A 23,377-nucleotide genomic window follows, 5' to 3' on the forward strand; every position below is an offset into this window, starting at 1 on the left:
TACTAGAAAGACTGAGCTTACATTTTCTCAATTTAGCAATCCCAGAGAAAAGAGATCACCTGTTTCTTACTAATGTTAGAATGAGTCATATGAGGGACTCCCAGGTCCCTTGAAGCACATGTCTATTCCTACCATCACTGTAGATAGGGCATGTGCCACTCTGATTGGCCACATCTGCATCAAGGACCCCATCTTTCTGGGTCAGTCCCGATCAAACCATATGAACTGAGTTGGAGGAGGCATGTTTCCCTAAATTAAACTCAGTTCCAGATATCAGGTAGCTGGGTACCATGCAAGCAAATACAGCAGACCTTGTGCAGAAGGCAAAACTTTGAAGGAAAAACAATAATTTAGGCACTTCCAGTCTAGGAATGAAAAGACAAAATAGACAAAATACTGGTGGTCTATAAATCTCTTGCAGAATTCCTGTTGTCTTCAATAATATTCAACAATACAATGTCTACAGGGAGGAAGTTTACCACAAGCCAAGGCTCGTAATATTTTGAGCATTATGAAAAGCTTTCATAATTCTGAAGCAACCACCAAAGTACCAAGAAGATTTTCATAAGTATGCTATTGATAGGAACATTTAATCGTGAGCACTCTCATAATACCTAAATCATGGAGATTCAAAGTGTTGCACAATTATAAAGTAATCTTTCCAACACTCCATAATGAAAAAGATTATGAGGAGAATAAAGCACAAGGCAATGACCTGTTTTTTTCCCAAGGTCACAAATTGAATCAGCAGCCAACCAACACTGCTGACTTGCAAAATAATATGACTCATTCTGCTCCACATTTCCATACCTTATTTTAGTTTATCACAACTATTGTTCTTTGGGGGCATTTGTGTGTGTGTGAGTGATTGGCAGAAAATGAAAATGGCCATATGTTTGCAGCTTAGCATCATCTGCCCTAGGGAGATAATAAACAAAAGAGGAGAACACCAAACCTCAAATGAAAGAAGCAAATAGAGCACAGCAAAACACCTATGAAGAACATTTGCAGTAGCTAAAAATAACTGAGTGGAGTGTAAATTAAGGTATCGGAACTTTCAGTATTCAGTATGACAGTGTGTACACTTAGAATTTATTTTGTTTTCTTTTAACATAATACTGCACTTAGAGAAAAGTTTCAAAAATAGTACAGAGAATTCTGGAATAAACTCCACCCAGATTCCTCAAATGTTAACTTTTATTGCACTCACTCTTCTTCATTTTCTCTCTCTTTCCCTCTCTTATGTGTGTGCCCACCCACATCCACACCTGCAACACACACACCTGTGAATCATTTAAGAGGAAGTTTCAGATACAATATTTCTCTCCTGCTATGTACTTTAATGAATATTTCCTAAAACCAAGAACATCTATATAGCCACAGTACAATTTTCAAAATTAGAAAATTAATACTGATAACAACACTCTTACGCACTATACATCACTTACTCAGATTCCACTAATTGTTCAGTAATGTCAATTATAGCAAAAGAAATTGAAGATCATACATCACATTCAGTTGTCATATCTCTTTACTTTCCTTCAGTATGGAAGTCCAGAGACATTCTTTGTATTTTATGAAGCAGACATTTTTGAAGAGTGCAAGACAAGGATTTTATAGAGTGTCCTTCAAATTAAGGTTTATCTAATACTTCTCATGATTAGATTCAAGTTATGCACTTTTGGCAGGACTATGATAGAAATGAGGTTGTGCTCCTCTCAGTGCATTATAGTAGAAGGAATGCGCTGTTGATTTGTCCCGCTACGGTTGAAGTTAATGTTGATCATTTGGCTATCATTTGGCTATCATTTGGCAATGTGGTATCTGTCATTTTCTCCACTGTAGCATTACTATGTTATCTCTTATAATTAATAAATACTTTGTGGAAACATAATTTGAGATTATGTAACTATCTTATTGGACTTCCCTGGTGTCTCAAATGGTAAATAATTCATCTGCAATGGAGGAGACCCGGGTTCATACCCTGGATCGGGAAGATCCCCTAGCGAAGGGAATGGCTACACACTCCAGTATTCTTGCATGGAGAATCCCATGGACAGAGGAGCTAGGCAGGCTACAGTTCATGGAGTCACAAAGAGTCAGACACGACTGAGTGACTAAGCACACACACAACCATCTTATTACTCCTCAAAAACTTACACACCAGTTTTACCATCTATTGATGACTACTGCCTAAATTGATTAGAATGAATATCTTTTAATTAAACGTGTTTCTAAAATGTATACCAATCATGCATGCTAAGTGTTAGCATACTTACTGGACTCTCATTACATAGGTGCATTCTCATAACCTAAAAAACACTACTATAATAATGAGGAGTTGAGATACATTTTTAATACACCTACTGATGATCTGAGTGTTCAGTCGTGTCCAACTCTTTGCAACTTCATGGACTGTAGCCAGCCAGGCTCTTCTGTCCATTAGATTTCCCAGGCAAGACTACTGGAGTGGGTTGCCATTTGTTCCTGTAGGGGATTTTCCCAACCCAAGGATAGATTCTGTGTTTCCTGCATTGGCAGGCAGATTCTTTATCACTGCTCCATCTGGGAAGCCTACTAATGACCTAAGGACCATCAGTTACCATGAGTGATCCTATTAGGGCATGAAAATGTTCTAAAATTGACTCCATAAAGCTACTAATTGAATGATTGAATTATACACCTGAAATGAGTGATTTTATGATATGTAAAATATGCCTCATTAAAGGTATAAAAATAGGAAGACATATGAGTTAAGGAAATAATAAAATGATTTAAATCAGAACACAGAAGCAAATGTCTGTGAAAGCAATTATTCAGTGTCATGATATATATAAATAACAACTTACATCTAAATCAAAGTTTCTTAACCTTCTTTTATATCATGGACTCCTTTGGCCATCTGATAAAGCCGATGGATCCCTACCAATAGCCAAGACATGAAGCAACCTACATGTCCATCAACAGAGGAATGGATAAAGATGTGGTACATATATACAATAACATATTACTCAGTCATTAAAAAGAATGACACAATGCCATTTTTAGAAACATGGATTGACTTAGAGAGTATCATACTGAGTGAAGTAAGTCAGAGAAGTAGGACTATCATATGACATCTCTTATATGTGGAATCAAAAAAGAAATGAAACAAGTGAGCTAGTGAGCTTACAAAACAGGATGAGACTCACAGACTTAGAGAATGAAATTATGATTGCCAGGGGAAAGGAATAGTTAGGGAATTTGGGAAGGTCCTGTACACACAGCTATATTCAAAATGGATAACCAACAAGGCTCTGTTGTATAGGACATTGAGCTCTAATCAATGTTATTATGGCAGTCAGGATGGGAGAGGAGCGTGGGGGCGATAGGCTACATGCATATGCATGGCTGAGTCCCTTCACTGTTCACCTGAAACCACCACCGCATTGTTAATTGGCTATACCCCAATACAAAATTAAAAGTTTAAAGTCTGGAAAAAAAGAATAATGTTTTAATTCAAATATATTTATTTTTTTATATATTTATTTTATTTTATATTTAAATTCAAATATAGTCAGCATTACTTACATAGTTTGCATTTTTAAATTGTAAAATCCATTCCCTCTTTAATCTGATAGCGTACTTTGTGTCTAACTGAGCGCGGGTAACTGCCTATGTGTAGCCAAGTGAGACCATTAAAGCTGCTTTGATGTTAAGACCCCAGGTGAGCTTAAGAGCAATTCAAGGGACAAATGAAAAAAATGTAAATTGGTTGATTATCATCTTTGAAGTTTATGCAGACATTTGTATTGGTACTAAATAACTTGTGCATGGTAAAAATTTGTTGTTGGTAAGTATGAGATAAAAATATTCATCATTTTTGCCTAGCAATGACTGGCCCCTGGTAAGTTTCAATAAACATTTTTTTAATTAAGTGAAAATAAATGTTTTGAATAATACAATTACAAACAAAATCAATTATATTGAAAAAATTAACTTTTTTGTACTGTAACAATGTATGAGCTTTAAAAATATGCTAAATAATGATACATTTAAAATACAGGCAACTTAAATTTAAATTTTATTTTTGCAAGTTATCAGTGTGAAGCCTGTTGTTACTTAGCATGAATAAGAATGACAAACTTCCTTTGACATGTCTAATGACATCAAGTTTACTTCCAGTTACTGTGATTTGGCTTCGAGTGCTGACAATCCATGTTCTCAAAAACATATTTTCATAACTTTAATTAAAGTTTTCACTGCTTGCTTAACAAAGAATGGAAAGGTTCTCTCAAAAATCTCTAAAGTTGTTTGAGTTTTATGAGGTTACATAGCTTCACACGGAGAAGGCAATGGCACCCCACTCCAGTACTCTTGCCTGGAAAATCCTATGGACGGAGGAGCCTGGTAGGTTGCAGTCCATGGGGTCGCTAGGAGTCGGACGTGACTGAGTGACTTCACTTTCACTTTTCACTTTCATGCTTTGGAGAAGGAAATGGCAACCCACTCCAGTATTCTTGCCTGGAGAATCCCAGGGACAGGGGAGCCTGGTGGGCTGCCATCTATGGGGTCGCACAGAGTCGGACACGACTGAAGTGACTTAGCATAGCATAGCTTCACCACATGGAGGCCCAGAATTGCTCTGCAGTTGGCCAGCCCCACTGCAAGACTGTCTGTGGACAGGGAGGCTGAGAGCTAATACTGCAGTATTTTTGAGGGAGTGATTAGCATAAATGGTATTTTGAGATATATGCAACAACTTCACTGTGATTTGAAAGTCTCTGTGATTTCGATTGGTTATAATGTCACAGGAACTAAAATTTTTTGCCAACATTCATACCTGGGGAACTTTCTAAATTTCAGTTAAATATTACTGAAAATAAAAATATAAATATTTTTTACCCATCAAGACAACAACCTGCTGAATTCTAGCCACAAGAGTTTGAGCATCCAAGAACTTTAGGTTAAGAAATCTTGATATAAACAGATAAAGTAAATGGAATTTCTATTCCTCACATTTTGACTGTTTGGTACAGTTACGTAATGCCTAAAGACAGCATAAATATATTTATAAAGCCAGGATGTTTTAAGAAAAGAGGAAAATTCCTGGTTTTGTCTATGTTAAGCCTGAAGACTCAAAAATAGAAGCCTAACTCTCAGTTTCTTTCAAGATTCTTCCTCATAAAATGTGGTCAAAATACTTAGCGCTGTTAAAAATTATCCAATGGTGAGGCATCACTTTCCGCTCTTTCATTTCTAGGCATTATTCCAGCCTGGGGCTTTTCTGCCTCATCAGTTGTGATAGGAAGAAATTGATCTTTTGTTTCTTATTCTTATTTCCAGTTTGAGGTTACCTTTTTGTTTTTTTCATTTTCATCTAAATTTAGATGTTGAACTCTTCTTAAACTCATTGCAAGCATGAGAAGTCCAGTTATTTGTTCTTGAACAGTTAATTCTTTCCCATTACAAACAAGATTCATTTTGCTCCAAAATGTGTATCAAGTCCTTTCAATCTCTGAAATAAAAAGATTAGAGATGTTTTCTGCTGCATGCATGCTCAGTTGCTCAGCTGTGTCCAATTCTGTGCAACCCCATGGACTGTTGCCCCCCAGGCTCCTCCATCCATGGAATTCTCCAGGCAAGAATACTAGAGTGGGTTACGACTTCCTCCTTCAGGGAGTTTTCTGCTATCTATATATTAATCAAAAGAAACATTTCTGGAATTAGGAACTGAGATATAATGAAAGTTGAACTGCTGAAAGTCAAATTGTGCTTTAATCTGTGTTATGCCAAGTCGAGTACTTTTAAGATTGTCTTTGAACCTCAGTTCTCTTTACGTGAAAAATGAGGGGTAATGTTATCTAATCTCTAAGGTACTTTATATCGTTGCATTTTCAAACATTTAAAAATTTAACAAGTCAAGATCATATCTGCTGGACAAAGTTGGTGTCCCCTCCCCACCCCACCCCACCCCCCACCCCACCCATCTCCCAGTTTGAACTGGCTGATCTGTCCATTCCTTAGCACTTCTGAGTACCTCTTGTTAGCAACTCAAGCTGTCCTTGACCCAGGAGAACTGCTGTCTTCCCTTCAGAGGATCAGGAGCCTGGAGCAGCCACACCCTGGGGAATATAGCCCCTATTTAATAATTGACTGACAAAAGGCACCAATAATTAACTGACAGAAGGCACCAATAATTGACTGACAGAAGGCCCAAAAGTTGGCCCTCTTCCATAAAAATGAGACCAGAATTTCCCGTAGGACTGGACTTAAGCTAGTGTTCCAATGAGATTATATCCCTGCTAACCGTTTATCCCCTGTACTAACCTGCCTCTCTCACCCATGCTGTCCTGAGATCACTCTCAACTAATCATTTCTCTTCAATGAGAGTCTCCAACTCAGGTTTTGCTTCTAGGGAACTCAATGTAAGATAGCATCTTAGAGTAGGCATTCAGCAAATCTCTATGGACTGACTGAGTGAATGAATGAATGGAATCAATCTGCTTATTATTAATTGTAAAAGTTATAGACCAAGGCTGAGAAAGCTTCATATAGTTTTTAGCAATAATTATGTATTGGCAATCTTTCCTAGCAAGTACTATGGCTATGTCTGCCTGTAAATTTGCCTCTCCATTTCTGATAAAATTAATTCATTTCCAGAAAGAGCTTCCCCCAAATGATTTTTCAGTATTCAACAGAGGATGTGCCATTTTTAACCCTAACCATTGGACCAAGTGATCAAAGTCATGAACTCAATATAATGGAGAAAAGGAAAACTGAAGCTCATATCCCCAAAGTTCAGCACCTTTGATTATTTATTTCTAATGCAAGGGGGTACATTATCAATGTATTAGCAATACAATATTAAGAATGTATGAGAAGACGATGCAGTAAGTGCCTAAGTGCGAGCTAACTTTCAATTATTCAGTGACAGAGTTGAGTAATGTAGATGTGTGGGATGGGAACGGATTATACATCTTGTACCAAACTGCAGAGAACAGACAAAACTCTAATTTATCAACACATCTTCATATATCAACTAATAAGACAGGTGTTTTTTTTTCCCCAGTGGAAAAAAAAAAAAAGCAGTGTGTTAGTTTTGAAACATTGTACTGGAAAGAAATTTCCTGTAATTACTCCTCAGAACAATTGCAAATACAAGAGTTGCACCTATTTTGTAAGAAAAGTAAAACCCCAGATAGTATCATTTGGGTTCTGGCTCCACTGATGCATGGACCCTGTCTCTACTCAGTTCTAGCTGTCAGTTCCCTGGCCTCAGATTATCATCTGTGAGTATTCAGTTGTTAGTGAACACCTATTTGGAGATCTTAAAGACATTCTCAGTTAAATGTAGTATAAAATTTACTATTCGCTTTTTTACTTTTTGTGAAAGTGCAGCTGAGCAGAAAAAAAAATGGTTTTCTTTAAAATTTGTTCATGGCTAAGGAAATGGCAACCCACTCCAGTGTTCTCGCCTGGAGAATCCCAGGGACAGGGGAGCCTGGTGGGCTGCTGTCTATGGGGTCGCACAGAGTCGGACACGACTGAAGTGACTTAGCAGCAGCAGCAAACTGCATTTACATGTTATTGTTATGGTTTTTCCAGTAGTCGTGTATGGATGTGAGAACTGGACCATAAACAAGGCTGAGCGCAGAAAAAATGATGCTTTTGAATTATGGTGCTGGAGAAGACTCCTGAGAGCCCCTTGGACTGCAAGGAGATCAAATCCGTCAATCCTAAAGGAAATCAGTCCTGAATATTCATTGGAAGGACTGATGTTGAAGTTGAAGCTTCTATACTTTGGCCACCTGACGGGAAGAGCGGACTCACTGATGCTGGGAAAGATTGAGGGCAGGAGGAGAAAGGGGTGGCAGAGGATGAAACAGCTGGATGGAACACCAACTCAATGGACATAAATTTGAGCAAACTCCAGGAGATCATAGAGAACATAGGAGCCTGGTGTGTTGCAGTCCATGGGGTTGCAAAGAGTCGGACATGACTTAGCGAGTGAACAACAGCACATGTTATTGTGGGGCTTTATATAGCACAGCGAAAAAAAAAAAAAAAAAAAAGGTATGATTTGTTTTAGCCTAGCATACAGCGGGCATGTATTCCAAATGTGGGGGGAAAATGTTGAAAATCCTGGTATCCATTTTCTAGGGCTGTTATAACAAAGTAACACAGACTCAGTGGCTTAAACAACAGAAATTTATTTCTCACAAAATAAATTTATTTCTGGAGGCTAGGAAGCCCAAGATCAAGTTGCAATTTGTCAGCAAGTCTGATTTTTTCCCAAGCCTCTCTCCTTGGCTTGCAGACATCCATCTTCCCACTGTGTCCTGGAGGGGTCTTTCCTTTGTAACTGTGTCTGTGTCCTAATCTCTTCCTATAAGGACCGCAGTCATGTTGCATCAGTGCCCACCTTATTCTACCTTGAACCTCCTTGAAAGGCACTATCTCCAAATACATTGAGGTACTGGAGATAGGATTTCAGTGTAAGAATTTGGGGTGGGGGACATAATTCAGACAATAATGCTCCTTTGTATTGGTCTTATACATTTATAACTCTGGCTTATATACTAAGAGAAAGCAAAAATAAGTACTTAAATTATTTTAAAATAAGAGTTATGAATTATGGAATCACTTTTTTCCTGGCCATTTGTTTGGAGAATTATGTGTACTAATTAAAGTTCAGTCATTGTCATCAGCTATATTTTTGCTTTGGTTTTATTTTTTCTCTTCTTTTGCTAGTTCCTAAATTCAAAACTTACATTATTGATTTGAGACTTTTCTTCCCTTTTCATATAAATATTTAATGCTATAAATATCCTAGTAAGCACTGCTTTAGCTACTGTCCCTCAATTTTAAGATTCGTTGTATATTAAGATTATTAGCCCTGTTGTCTATATTATGTATCAACATTTCTCCCAACTTTCAATTATACTTTGACTTTTTTATGGTTTTCTTGTCATACAAAATTTTAAAATTTATGTAGTCAAATTTATTATTTTCTTATTGCTTTTGGATTTTGAGTCATGATCAGAAAGTCTTTCATTGCATGGAGGTTGAAGAGGACTTCATCTATTTTTCCTTTAGTACTTTCATGTTTTTTTTTAATTTATGCATAAATTCCTAATTTATTTGGAGTTTATTTTTGTTTATGTGTGGAATATTAATCTAATTTTATCTTTCTACAAACAGCTACCCAGCTGTCCCAGCACCACATACTAAAAAGTCCATCTTTAACCCAGAGACTTGAATAGGCATCTTTCTCATGTACTAAATTTTCATAAATATTTGGATCTAATTTTGGCTAGTCTGTTATATTTCACTGGCTTGTTTGTCTATTCATGTGCCAGTACCACATGGCTTTAATTATCATGGATTTGTATGCACTAAGTGTTTTAATAATTGGTAGAGCTAGTTCCTGGGGTTCCCAGGTGGCACTAGTGGTAAAGAATCTGCCTGCCAAAGCAGGAGATAGAAGAGATGCAGGTTCAATCCCTAGGTCGGGAAGATCCCCTGGAGGAGGGCAAGGCAACCCACTCCAGTATTCTTGCCTGGAGAATCCCATGGACAGAGGAGCCTGGTGGGCTGCAGTCCATGGAATCGCACAGAGTCAGCCATGACTGAAGTGACTTAGCATGCATGCACGCAGGGCTAGTTCCCTGCTAGTGTTTCCTTTTTCAGGGTTTCCTGGCTACTCTTGCTGTTTATTTTTCTATACGAACTTCAGTATCAGGTTGTATATCTCCACAAGAGCTTACTAGTATTTAATCTTGTTAAATTAAGTCCCAAATTTAGGGTCTAAATATTTTAATATCCTAACTCATTCAATTTATTCTATATCCCTTCCAATTTTATTTCATCATAGATTTGATGAAATAAATCTCTAATCATACCCACTCCAATTATATCATGATCCATGCCACTTACCACTGTGTGATACAGTAGTGGGCCAAGAATACTCTTTTGTATTAATACATTAGACATGTCCTTCTCAGGTGACACTGACCAGCGAATCTTTTGAAAATGGGTGTTCAACTATTTTCTAATCCAAGCCATCCATTTAATCCGTATTTCCCCAAATGTTTCACAGCATTTGTCAAATGTTCTACTATGGTTCAAGTCACCCTTGATCTAAGCCATTTTCGCTTTTTGCTCTAAAAACAAACATTAAAAAAGTCCTCTCTTTTAGGAAAATGTATGAAGCCAGAGGCCTAGAAGCAGTTGGCCTAACTGATTAGTACATGTATTCGGCTGGCCAAAGAGTTTGTACAGGTTTTTTTCATAGGATGTTATATCTGAATGAACTTTTTGGCCAATCCAACAAAAATTCAATTATAGTTCCAGTTTGGGAGAAAAAACTACCTTGAAGATAAGGAGTCTGTCTTAGGGAATACACTTATCCAAATACTTTGAATCCGAGACTTGTACGGTACTCTCTACTCCCCTACATAGCAGTAGAGACCAAGAGGTAGAAGTAGGAGCAGCTTCTCTTTCTGGTCTGCCTAATAATCCACTTACAGAATCTTTGCCTCCTGTGCTAGCAGTTTTGAGCTCCACTGGTTTGGGAGTCTTAGTTCTCAGGAAAGAATGATTCCACCAGAAGACAAAATAATGGTTCCATTGGACTGAAAGATAAGATTTCCACCTTGTCATTCAAAGGTGACAGGAAGAAAAAAAGGCACTCAACTGCCTGGTATAAGTGATCTCAATTCCTCAGGGGAAGTCGGGTTGCTACCACACATAGAGGCAAAGAATACTTTATCTGGGATCCAGGAAATTCCTGGAGGCTCATTACTTGATGGCTCAGATGGTAAAGAATCTGCCTGCAATGTGGGAGACCCAGGTTCGATCCCTGGGTTGGGGAGATCCCCTGGAGAAGAGAAAGGCTACCCACTCCAATATTCTTGCCTGGAGAATTTGATGGATAGAGGACCCTATAGGGTACAGTGACCCCCAGCGGGTCACAAAAAGTCAGACATGACTTAGTGACTGAACAACAACAAAGGGAATATTAGACTTTGCCAGGAGGGGGCACTACTGTGCCCCTCTAAGCAATACCTTCAGTAGGACACTTCCCTTCCTTTCCTTCCTAGTCTACTGTGCAGAGGAGCTCAGTCATATTTTGAGGCCATGATCTCCCTACCACATGCCTGAACAGCTCTGCTCTGACCTGCCTTCACCTTCTGGCAAATGATGTATCACTTCCAGCCCCTCACCACCTCCAGCAATGGTGAGCTCCTTCCACAGACCAGTGCCAGCCTGTACTCAGACCGCTTCTTGGGCTGCACGGCAGGCTGTATTACTATAGTAGCTGCTTTCTCTCTGAAAAGGCTCAAATCCTAGCCTGGGGTGGTGGCAGTGGGGGTAGGGGAAGATCTCTTGGTACGTAGTTCCTTTACTGTCTGTTTTCACAGCTTACGGATATTAGCTTTATTTTTTTGCATCCGACATTGCTGGACTCCTTTTACTCAGTTTAGTAGACGACCACCTTCTATTATTGAACAATTCTTTATATCGAACTTTTCCTGTTTAAATAATTGGTGTGGTTTCTGTCTCATAACTAGACCCTGACTCATAAACCCATTGAGAAGAAAATTATTTATTTTTTTCATCAAGTAAATTACCTTTTGCTCATTGGATTTACTAGGGTAGAAATAAATGTCCTAAAATAGATTACATTTTGTTTTACAGAGTACTTTCTGTTCTCTAAGCTCCTGTCCCCAAAATGAAGAGGATGTGCTATGGAACCTGATGTTATCTATTATGAAATACACAATAGGAACCTTTGTGCTTGACTAAGTGTTAAAGTTCTGTGAAGCATTGTTGTAAATAATTGCCTAGAGTCACTATATAATAGCTAGAGTGAAAATTGTTGATGGTTCATAAATTGTATCAGTTGGTACAAATGAGTCAGCAGCAAGTTCACTAAGTTTTCTCTTTTTATGTCTTTTATTTTGAGCGCTATAAAAAGCTCATTGTAACTCTCAGTGGTTAGAAAAAAATGACATTCTCTGCGGCAGATCCTTTTAACAGAACAGTTTGTGACTGATCCCTGAAATCTAAAACGCAGTGCAAAACTGGGGGTAGCTTTTTTAAAGAAAAAACCTTTAATACCTAACAGTCAAGACAGAAACTGGGCCCTGAAATTAGGCTGAGTTCCCTACTCCCATTAAAGCAAGCTGATAACTCTAGCTGACATTCCAGGAAAGTGTTTCTGAAACTTTAATTGGTCCAGTGTCACCTGGTGGGCTTGTTAATACACAGATTGCTGGATCCCAGTCAGAGTTTCTGATTCAGTACATCTGGGGCAAGAACTGGGGATCTGCACTTCTAATCCATTCTCATGTGCGGTAGGAGAAGAGAGCGACAGAGGATGAGATGGTTGGACGGCATCATCGACTCAATGGACATGAGTTTGAGCAAGCTCCAGGAGATAGTGAAGGACAGGGAAGCCTGGCATGCTGCAGGCCAAGGGGACCCAGAGAGTTGGACATGACTGAGCAACCGAACAACTCGGGACTTACTTCCTATGTTCTCCCATTATTAATCATATTTTTCTCTCTTTCCTCTGATTTAACCCCAAACTGTTCACACTTGCTGTTAGTATCCTGAGATTCATATTTTGGTACTATATTTTGCCTTCAATTCCTGTACCTCTTCATCTTTCTTGTTTAGTTGCTAGGTCGTGTCCCCATGGCCTGTAGCCTATCAAGCTCCTCTGTCCATGGGGTTTTCCAGGCAAGAATACTAGAGTGGGTTGCCATTTCCTTCTCTGGGGGATTTTCCCAACCCAGGGATTGAACCCGCATCTTCTGCATTGGCAGGCAGTTTCTTTACCACCGAGTCACCTGGGAAGCCCAACACTTGATCTAACATTTTTAAAACTTGGCACGTTTTTTTTTTTTTTCTCTTTTTGTGTCTTTAATCATCGGGCTTTAACATCTCCTATTGCCATAGCCTTCCCATTGCAGGTTAGGTTATACTAAATTCATTGCAGCCCTTCAGCCAGTGCCCCTCTTCTCTTTCCCTCCTCTCCCCCACTTTTAAGCCCACAGACACATTTCTCTACTGCCAGTAATGAATGGTATTCATGGGATTTGGAGAGATGAGTTTAGGATGTATTGATCTTTTCAAGTTAATCCATGCTGGAAACTAGAAGGGCATGAAGCAATCTTTAATAATCCAATTTAAAATCTTCCTTGGGCTCAACCATTTAAGAAATCTGTAGCATAATCCTCTTATCTCTTCTGAATGTGATGTAACCTTTATTTTACTCCTGCTCTGAATTCATCTTTCACAGTCCCTCAAGCACCACAAATACATAGGCAAGGTCTTGTTCACATTTCTTGGCCTTTCTTACCCTGCCTCGTCTACCTGTACTGTTCTGTGCATCTCTGAGATTCATCTCATGCGTTGCCTTTTCTGGGAATCCTTCCTAAATGTCTCCTCCCATAGGTATAGCTAATCTGTAACTATTTATCACACAACTGATATGGAATTTACTTAAGTGAGGAGACTTTAATGCATGTAGATTGTGGACATGTTTGCAACCTCTCCTTTCATTGTAGGTTGCTATATTTTTTTTTTAACTAACATTCATTTCATGATTGTCCACCAAAAAATTTGTTCTCCCCGGAAAGAAAATATTAGAACAGCATAAAAAATGAGAAGTGTGCCTTCTTTATATCATTAGCACGCCATTGGGTCTCACTTGGGGCCCATCCCATCAAGCTCGTGTTTGTATCATGTAGACAGCACCAATTAAAAGCAGGGTTACGACATTTCCTCCATATTTAGACTTGATACCTGTTTCTGACCACCATGGTTTCTGATGTTTTTCCTCATTTCCTGTTGATGACTTCATCTTCACCTCTTGGTGCTAATGATTTATATTACTCCTCTGATGACAACCAGAGAATCTTATCTGCCTATCCATGTCCACTCTGAGTAAGCCCTGTTTCTGGGGTCATAGTCTAAAGTGATGACTCAGTCTTGTAGAACCTGGCTTTAAAGGGTAGTAAAAATACACACTCTGACATATATATCTTATATATTTTATTGTGTAACTTCCAGTGAAATATTTTCAGTAGAGAATACCAGATGACAGCAAGCTAGGGTGGTCTTTCTCAACTAGTTCTGTGAGCAAATTTGGCCATATTGCGCTAAGGCATCCGCTGTGTGCAATGACTTAACTTCTCTCCTATGCATCTAGAGTGGTTCCAGTTATAAAGCCATCTGGAGAGAATAGACATAATTGTCACTCATTTGTTCATGTTCTTTGCAATGTGGGCAAAGTGTGTTGCTTCTTGAGTCCTGCAAAGTACATGTGTTTGGGTGCTGGAGATGGTTTTGTGACTGTCCAGTATATAATCCTGCCACATCAGAGAAAGTCCCTTATTGGAGCAAAGGCAAATTAAAGCTTAAGCCTTAGGGTCCCTTGCTTGCATAACTCCTCCTCGGGAAGGACCACAGAAAATACGAATTTGTTGGTTTTTACTTTGTCTTCAATAGTGTCTCCCAAACTGAATACATTTCAGATCTCATAAAACCAAGATTTGCTGCTGCTCTTCTTACTTAAATCATGCCCACCTGAAACTCCAGGGTAATTAAATTGTTGTTGTTGTTTAGTCTATAAGTCACGTCCAGCTCTTCTGTGACCCTATGGACTGTAGCCCACAGGCTCCTCTGTCCATGGGATTGCCCAGGCAAGAATACTGGAATATGTTGCCATCTCCTTCTCCAGGGGATCTTCCCGACCCAGGGATCAAAACTGCATCTACTGCATTGGCAGGCAGATTTTTTACCAGTGAGCCATCAGGGAAACCCTATAGTTAAATTATATGGTTTCTAAAACTGTCTTAAGCAAATGCTATTATGTGTGTCTCATCCAGGTTCTAGGTAGAGTTTTTACTGTGTCATAGACACCATCTTACTCCTAGTACATAGGTTATATAAAAATGACTTGGGCTTATTAATGTCTTATTGCCACCATGCAACAATGGCCAACTGGAAACATGCATGAAACATGCTGGAACCATGGCAGGCTTGGCTGGGACTCCCACATGCAGGTGCTAGCCCCTGGAGCTGGAACTTGGGCTTCTTTCTTTCTCTTTTCTCCTCCTCCCCTCCTTCCTTTCTTCTCTTCTTTTCTCTCTCTCTGCTTTTTCTTCCTTTTCTTTCTCTCTCTCTCTTTTTTTTTTTTCCTTCTTGGTCAAATATAACAAAAAAAAAAAAAAAAAGAAGAAGGGAAGGTGTGGGGGAGGAAAGGAAGTAAGCAGAAAGGAAAAAAGAAACAGCTTGCTATGTATGGTATTTAAAATATAATCTCAGTTTATTCTTTAGACATAGTTCTACCATTTGACACTGTCCATGAGTGAGTGTGAGCTAAGTCACTTCAGTTGTATCTGACTATTTGCAACCCCGTGGACTGTAGCCTACCAGGCTTCTCTGTCCATGGGACTCTCCAGGCAAGAATACTGGAATGGGTTGCCATGTCCTCCTCCAGAGGATCTTCCCGATTCAAGGACTGAACCTGCATCTCTTATGTCTCCTGTGTTGGCTGGTGGATTCTTTACTACTAGCACCACCTGGGAAGCCTATTCCAGAGTTATATGCTTTTTTTCCCACTATATAGACATATATACACATGCATGTGTGCGTGTAATATCACATATATATATATTTATACACAAAAATTTTATATATATAAATAAATATATACAACTACAATTTAAATGTGAAATTACAAAAAAAATTCAGTGTGAATCTTATTTTTTCTTTTGCTATCTCCCCTTTCACCCACTCATGAGTATACTAAACCAATAACACTACAGTGCGTATCATCTACTCACTGTGATTACCAGGACCATTTGAATTATATGGTGAGAAATATTTCTGGAGTTTTAAACCCTCTTGAACTATATTGGAGCCTTATACTCTTTCCTCTGAATTGCTTAAAATATAGTTTTTTAAATTTAGGAGAGTTGCTCTAAATTAGATTTTAAACTACCTAAAATTAGCTTGTGTCCAGCCTTTTTCTCCAGACCTACGACAAACTCTAAAATAACAAAATGTAAGCTCCTTAACACTCTCCTACATCATCTTCTGCCATTCCCACCTTCACACCTTATGTTCCAACAAAACTGAGCTGCTTAAAATTCTCTAATCCTGTTGGCTCCAGGGCTGGTGATGGGAGTTAAGTACATACACAAAGATGTTTTCTATGGCCCATTCACTAGGGTTTCTCCACTTTATGGGAGGTTAAAATGCTAAAAAGTATGCCAAGAGCTCTAACAGAAAATGTTAGCCAGTAAGTTTTTTCAAAGGTGAGGATATTTATGATAACAGGTTTAAAGTGTAACAATAAAATAAAACAAAGATACTGGGGTTAAGATATCTTTTTTTTTTTAAATCACTTGAGATTGCAGTATAATGTACAAATTGAATGTGGGAATTTTGCTTGCACTGGTAATCTTTGTCATTCTAGGAGAGATACTGTAAATAAAGTTTTGAATAAACAGATCCTTAATAGAATGCCTAAGATTGCAGTTCTATATTTTATTTTGGACAATTACTAATAGCATTTAATGGGAAAATATAGTCCACAGTCCCACAGGAAATAAGATCCTCCTGCTCTTTTTCCCCCAATGGAAATAAAACATTTTATCTAGGAAGCAGAAGAGAAAGCCAATTTTATATAAATGGTATGCAAAACATAGTCATTGATTTTAGACTTCATTATACCAGTGTTCAAATAAATAAGAGCCCTACAAGAGAAATGACCAAAAAATAATAAAATAAAATAAAAACAGGGATTATTCTTGTGGCTCTAAAAGGTCATTAGAGAGAAAAGAGGATGAGTCACAAACCACCTCAGCAGAGCTGCAAATTGGGGCAATTCCCCAGAACTCTGTGTGTGGAGAAGTGGGGGCGGAGTGTGTTACTACTTAGAAAACAAGCACCTAGCAACAGCTAGGCAGTGACTCAGGGCAGTGACTCTGAGAGAGAGGAAATGGCGCAGCCACTGCTGAGACAGGTCTAAAATTTGGGTCTGTAAATCAGTACATGCCAGCTTCTACTGCCTTCAAAAGAAAGGGGTGGACTGCTTCTCCCTTCTTCAACAACGTTCCAGTTGCCCCTGTTTTCATATCACATGCAATTCCACCTCTAAAGAAATGTGGACCAACCAGCTGAAGGGAGGGGTGAAGCTGTGATATTTGTCCTCACCCAAACTGTTGTAGAACTTCATGAAGGGAAGTTAATACAGTTGGATTCTTTTGGGGGTAAACAAAAGAGAGAGAGACGAATCTGAGGCTCATTCGACAGCTGGAGAAGGTGCATAGATTTTGGCTACTTGATCAGTCTTTCAGAAAAGATTTAAAAAACAAACAAGCAAAAAAATAAAATGAAAAGAACTGCAAAGTGTAAGTTTAGCTCAGTAAAGAGAGTCATAAACAAAGAAACTGAGGGAAGTAATTCTGTGTGATAAAGTTTGTGGATATCAAGTATTACTGTGAATAGTATCAAAATAGAAAAAGCTGGGCAAGTATCTATCATCTCTAAAGCAGCCCAAGTTATTTCTGAACCTGTAGCCAGAAAATTAGAAGACAAAAATAAAGTTTAAATGGATCTTTTAGTATGGGTGAGAGCTTAATACACTCAAAATAAGAAAGTTGTCTGGTTAGAAATCATTCTTGGTCCCTTAGATTGTCTAATATCTGCTGTAACCTAAACCACACTCTTCAGTTGTATCTGAATTTTGAAAATGTTGCTCCATTAGCTAAATAAGGACAGTCCTGAACCCACTTTGAGAAGCAGGAATTCTGATACTACCTCATTCCTGGTGACCTTAGCAAGTGTGTTAGTACCTTTCTTCTTCATATTTCTCCAGTGAAGGCTACCAACCATTCCTTCCTGACCTGATGCCCAAATATAAACAGGCTAGTGCATATCTAACCTCCCCCTAAATATAGCATCTCTAAAAAACAAAAACAGGATGAAATGAAAAGTGGCAAAGAAGAGCTATTAGAAATTTAACTATATGGTAGATAAAATCTTTGATAGAAGAGATGAACGATGAATTTAAGAAAATCTACCAGAAAAAAAAAATGACAAAATATCAAAGAAAAAAAACCTTCATTAAAAAAAATGTAATAGATCATAAGGATCAATCTAGGAGAATATCTGAAGAAAGAGGAGTTCAAGAAAAAGAGAACAAGCAAGTTTCCCAGAATTTAGGCCATGAGTCTTCAGATTGAAAGTATCCTGTTGAATATCAGCAACATAAATGAAGAAAGATCCAAACCAAGGCATATGGTCATAAAATTTCAGAACACCAGTCATGAAGGAATCATGAAAGTGTCTTTTTTTTTTTTTTTAAGTGTCTTTACATGCAAGAGAATTAGAACCTTATGGCATCAGACTTGTTAGCAGCTATCCAGCATCCTAAGGACAAGGAAGCCGTTCTTCAAACATTTGTGAGACAGTGATTTCCACCCAGACAAATTGATAATCAAGTATAAGGGTAGATGGGTTCCCCAGTGGCTCAGTGGTAAAGAATCCGCCTGTAATGCAGGAGATGCAAGAAACCCAGGAGACACAGGTATGATCCTGGGTTGGGATGATACCCTGGAAGAGGGCATGGCAACCCACTCCAGTATTCTTGCATGGCGAATCCCATGGACAGAGGAGTCTGGTGGGCTACAGTCCATGGCATCACAAAGAATCAGACACAACTAAGTGACTGAGCATGAGCACAGTGAGGGTAGATAAAGACATTTGCAGATACCTGAGAATTCAAACATGTAACTTGTAGGAAACTACTGGAGAAGGTACTTCAACATGAGGGAGTATCCAGGACAACAAACTTCAGGGGCTACAGGAAAGAAGGGAGCCAACACAAGTAGGAGACAAAGGAACTGGCCAATAGCAAAAGGTCACCCTGTATGACAGCTGTGTAACATCAGTTCAGTTTAGTTCAGTCACCACTCGTGTCTGACTCTTTGCGACCCCATGGACTGCAGCACGCCAGGCCTTCCTGTCCATCACCAGCTCCCGGAGTTCACTCAAACTCATGTCCATCGAGTAGGTGATGCCATCCAACCTTCTCATACCCCAAAATAAATCAAGATTAGAACAAGAGGATGGGGGAGCCTCCTGGGAAAGAAATAGAAATAAAATATTATCTGAGGGCTTCTGTCATGGCCCAGTGGTTAAGAATCTGCCTTGCAATGCAGGGAACATTGGTTTGATCCCCAGCCCAGAAAGATCCCACGTGTCTTGAAGCAACCAAGCCCTTGAGCCATAACTACTGAACCTGGGGACCGTAGAACCCACAGTCTGCAGCAAGAGAAACCACTGCAGTGAGAAGCCCACTGCAACTGGAGACTAGCCCCTGCTTGCAGCAACTGGAAAAAACTCATGTGCAGCAGCAAAGACCCAGCACACCCATAAATAAATAAATAAAAATTTTAAAAAAGAAACATTATCTTACATGTTTGAGTACTTGAAAAATACTGATATTTGAGAGATAAGGTGGACAATGTATCAAAGACTCTTGAGACATTAGGAAGTTACCAATATTAATGTTAATAAATGACAATATAAGGCAAATATTAATGCTGGGGAAAACGGTGTTTAACAGGAAAAAACATGATTCTGAAGTGTCAACACTGACATAGTCATAAAAATATAAACACTGAATATTGATTTAACTTAAAATTGTGGTATAACTACATTGGGAGAGTGGCAGATGTAAGGGAAGTAGGATTGGTGGTATAAGAGATGTAAATCCCCATTTACCATAGCAGGATATTAATAAATAAACTTGAACTTGATAAATGAGACATACCAGTATAAGTGGATTATTTACAAACATGGAGGTAAATACCAGAAAAAAGTGTAAGTATTGAAAAGAATTTCATCTGGGGAATAAAATGGAGATGGGTTAGGGGTTATAGTAAGAGACTGTATTTTTAATTGGCTATTACTTTACTAAAATTTATTCCTCTCTTTTTCTCCTCCTCCCTCTCCTGGCCCGTTGTCTTCCTTTCTTTCTTCCTTCTCCTCTTTGTCTCTCACACACACATACATACACACATCTATGAATTAAGAGTTTGTGTGTCCAAGCGCAACTTGACACTTGAAAAGAAAGGAAACCAAGAACAAAGACTGATTTCCAATTCTATCATACCTTAGCTTATAGGGTTTATTGCCTTGACAGCTAAAAAACCTTGAATGGAGATGAGAAGATTAAAGTCCAAGACACTGGCAGCTCTCTGGGACGTTGCTCATTGGGTTCAGGTTAGTTCATGACTAGAACTGGGGCTGTTGGGGTGCTTTTGGGGGTGCTTTGGGTGGGAGATCATAAATTAGGGTGCTTGGAGCAGCACACAACCAGTTTTGATCTGAGTTCATATAGTGTCCATGTGCAAGTTATTATAAAATACTCTTTCTTAAGACATTTATTGCCACATGCCAAAAAAAATCATAGTAATGAATATATGTCAGTGATGACTATGGACACGAACAGAGCTCTCTGGAATTGCATAATCCAGCAACAGCCCTACTGATAATTAGAGGTAAGGAAAGGATGGATGAGGATTGTGAGGGCTCTGAAGGAAAACCTTCCCTGTTTCATCATTTCCTTACGATAATTAAACAAATGTATGGAAATGTTTGGTAGATTCTTTTCCCCTAAACCAAGGAGCTGTAAAGACGAAAAGATGTAATTCATTTCTATTAAATTAAATCAGTTTCTATTAAAGAGCAAAGCTCAAGATAAACATTCAGTAATAACAATAAATAAATAACTGACCTGTTGAAAATTATAAAATCTTCTTCACTTTCTGTTACCTGGATTGCATTCCTTTCACCTTTGGGAAATGTAGAGCTAGAGATCTCTTGTCAGCCTGTCTCAGGTTGAGTCCTAGCAGCTTTACTTTCTAGTTCCTAATATTAGGCAAGTTATTTAACATTTCTGAGCTCAGTTTCTTCATATGAAGAATGGAGTATATATGATACTCCACAGAGTTCTTATAGGATTAGATGAAATAATGTATAGTAAGTATTCTAGAAACTGGCACAGAGCAAGCACTCGATGAGTTTTACAGTTATTACTAATCCAGACAATTTGTTATTGTTGTTTAGTTGCTAAGCAGTATCCAACTCTTTTGTGATCCCATGGACTGTAGGCCACCAGTCTCCTCTGTTAATGGGGTTTCATCACCTTTAGTCATATTCTTATATAACAGTTGTATCAGATGGGATTAACATTTGGCAGCTAGTAACAACCAACAAAAATAACAAATTCTTTTTAAAAAAAATTATTTTTGGTTCCGCTGAAGCTTCACTGCTGTGTTTGGGCAGAAGCTGCTCTCTAGCTGTGATCCGTGGGCTTCTCATTGCTGCGGCAACTCTTGTTGCAGAGCCAGGGCTCCAGGCCCACAGGCTCAGTAGTTGTGGTGCAATGGCTTAGTTGCTCCACGGCATGTGGAATTTTCTTGGACCGGGAATAGAACCTATATCCTTTGCATTAACAGGCAGATTCTTAACCATTGGACCACCAGAGAAGTCAAAAAATATCAAATCCTTTAACTGCTTTTCTCTTAGGTAAAAGAACTTTGAGGATGGATACTTGAGATGTCATAGGGGAATGCCAGAGTCATCCAAGACCCAGCTTGTTCCTATATTCCTACTCTGCCTTTTGTCGCAGGCTTTCATCTTCAAGGTTTTCTCATGGTCCAAGATGGCTGCTGAAGCTCTGGCCACCATGTCTGAGTTCCAGATAGGAAGCAAAAGAAAGAAGAGAAAGTAAGAGGGTGCTAGCAAGCTGACTGTTCCTCTATTAAGGATCCTTTCTGAATTCCATGTCTGGCTGTGTTGGGGGCTGTGAAAGGACTTCTTTAGTTGGTCATAAAGCTACCTGGAATAAAATCAAAGTTTTGTTATTAAGTCAGATGAGGAGAATGGGTATTGCTTTGGCAGCTAGCTTCTTCGACAACTGTAAACCAGGACCTTAACATTGCCATCATAATGAAGGTTTAATTGATCTAAACATGACTCCAAAATTATGCTGTCTTCATTTTGCCCTGAGTAAAGATATGTTTGAACCAATGGAATGCAAGTTTCCTTGAACTTGAGGTTAATTTACTTCAAGGTACAAAACTAAGATTTTTGAGCTCTGAAAGTAAGACAGGTAGCCAGTCATTTTTATTCTGCAGTTGGTACACAAATATATATATACATACACACACACGTATGTATGTATTTTGTCATCCTGTATTATTCGTGAATCACAGTTCAGTTCAGTTCAGTTCAGTCGCTCAGTCATGTCCGACTCTTTGCGACCCCATGAATTGCAGCACGCCAGGCCTCCCTGTCCATCACCAACTCCCAGAGTTCACTCAAACTCACGTCCGTTGAGTCGGTGATGCCATCCAGCCATCTCATCCTCTGTCGTCCCCTTTTCCTCCTGTCCTCAATCCCTCCTAGCATCAGAGTCTTTTCCAATGAGTCAACTCTTCGCATGAGGTAGCCAAAGTACTGGAGTTTCAGCTTTAGCATCAGTCCTTCCAAAGAACACCCAGGGCTGATCTCCTTCAGAATGGACTGGTTGGATCTCCTTGCAGTCCAAGGGAGTCTCAAGAGTCTTCTCCAACACCACAGTTCAAAAGCATCAATTCTTTGGCGCTCAGCTTTCTTCACAGTCCAACTCTCACATCCATACATGACCACTGGAAAAACCATAGTGAATCACAGAATATCTCCAAATTGATATATAAGGGATGAAGTCAACCTATATATAAGGATCAACTCTTTCCTTGGCCCAATCATTTAAAAATGGCACAGCTAATTAACATGGAAATAAATATAGTCTTACAATTGACCTACTTTTTCAGTAAGAATGTCCTAAGGAAAGTTCTTACGACATCACAAAATGTAATATGGCATAATACATAAAAATGTAACTTTTTTCTTATAAATTCTTACTTTTTATATAAAAGAGAATTTACATAATGACAATAACGTTTTTGGAAGAGAAAAATTATAATTCTCCTATGAGAATGAAAGTTTCATAATCAACATGGAGACATCACTGGCTTAAAGGCATCTACCGTGGTCAAGGTAGATCCTGCTTGGCCTGGGATATTTCTAGTGTTAAAATGGAAAATCTAGGACTTCCCTGATTGTCCAGTGGCCAAGATTCCGCACTCCCAATGCAGGGGGCACAGGTTCAATCCCTGGTCAGGGAATTGGATTCCACATGCCACAGCTAAGAGTCTGCATGCCGCAACAAAGACCCAGTGTAGCCAAGTAAATAAAAATAAATATATATTAAAAAAAGGAAAATCCTCAATCCTGGAAAACTGCACTTCTGGGCAAACCT

At 38.8% G+C, this 23,377-nt stretch overlaps 1 long non-coding RNA gene across 2 annotated transcripts in view; it reads left to right on the plus strand.

Annotated features, from left to right (window-relative positions):
- LOC138990212 (uncharacterized) overlaps positions 1 to 22,568 on the plus strand; it is a 44,554-nt gene extending 21,986 nt beyond the window's left edge. The window contains exons 3-4 of one of the 2 annotated variants that reach the window (XR_011466332.1): positions 20,213 to 20,292; positions 21,601 to 22,568. This is a non-coding gene — a long non-coding RNA (uncharacterized lncRNA). Of the gene's footprint in view, positions 1 to 7,587; positions 8,686 to 20,212; positions 20,293 to 21,600 lie in introns of those variants that run through there. The other variant, XR_011466331.1, reaches the window with a different exon arrangement.
- The last annotated feature ends 809 nt before the right edge of the window (positions 22,569 to 23,377 follow it).

Source organism: Bos mutus, chromosome 12 (genome assembly GCF_027580195.1).
Source record: "Bos mutus isolate GX-2022 chromosome 12, NWIPB_WYAK_1.1, whole genome shotgun sequence".
Taxonomy (NCBI): domain Eukaryota; kingdom Metazoa; phylum Chordata; class Mammalia; order Artiodactyla; family Bovidae; genus Bos; species Bos mutus.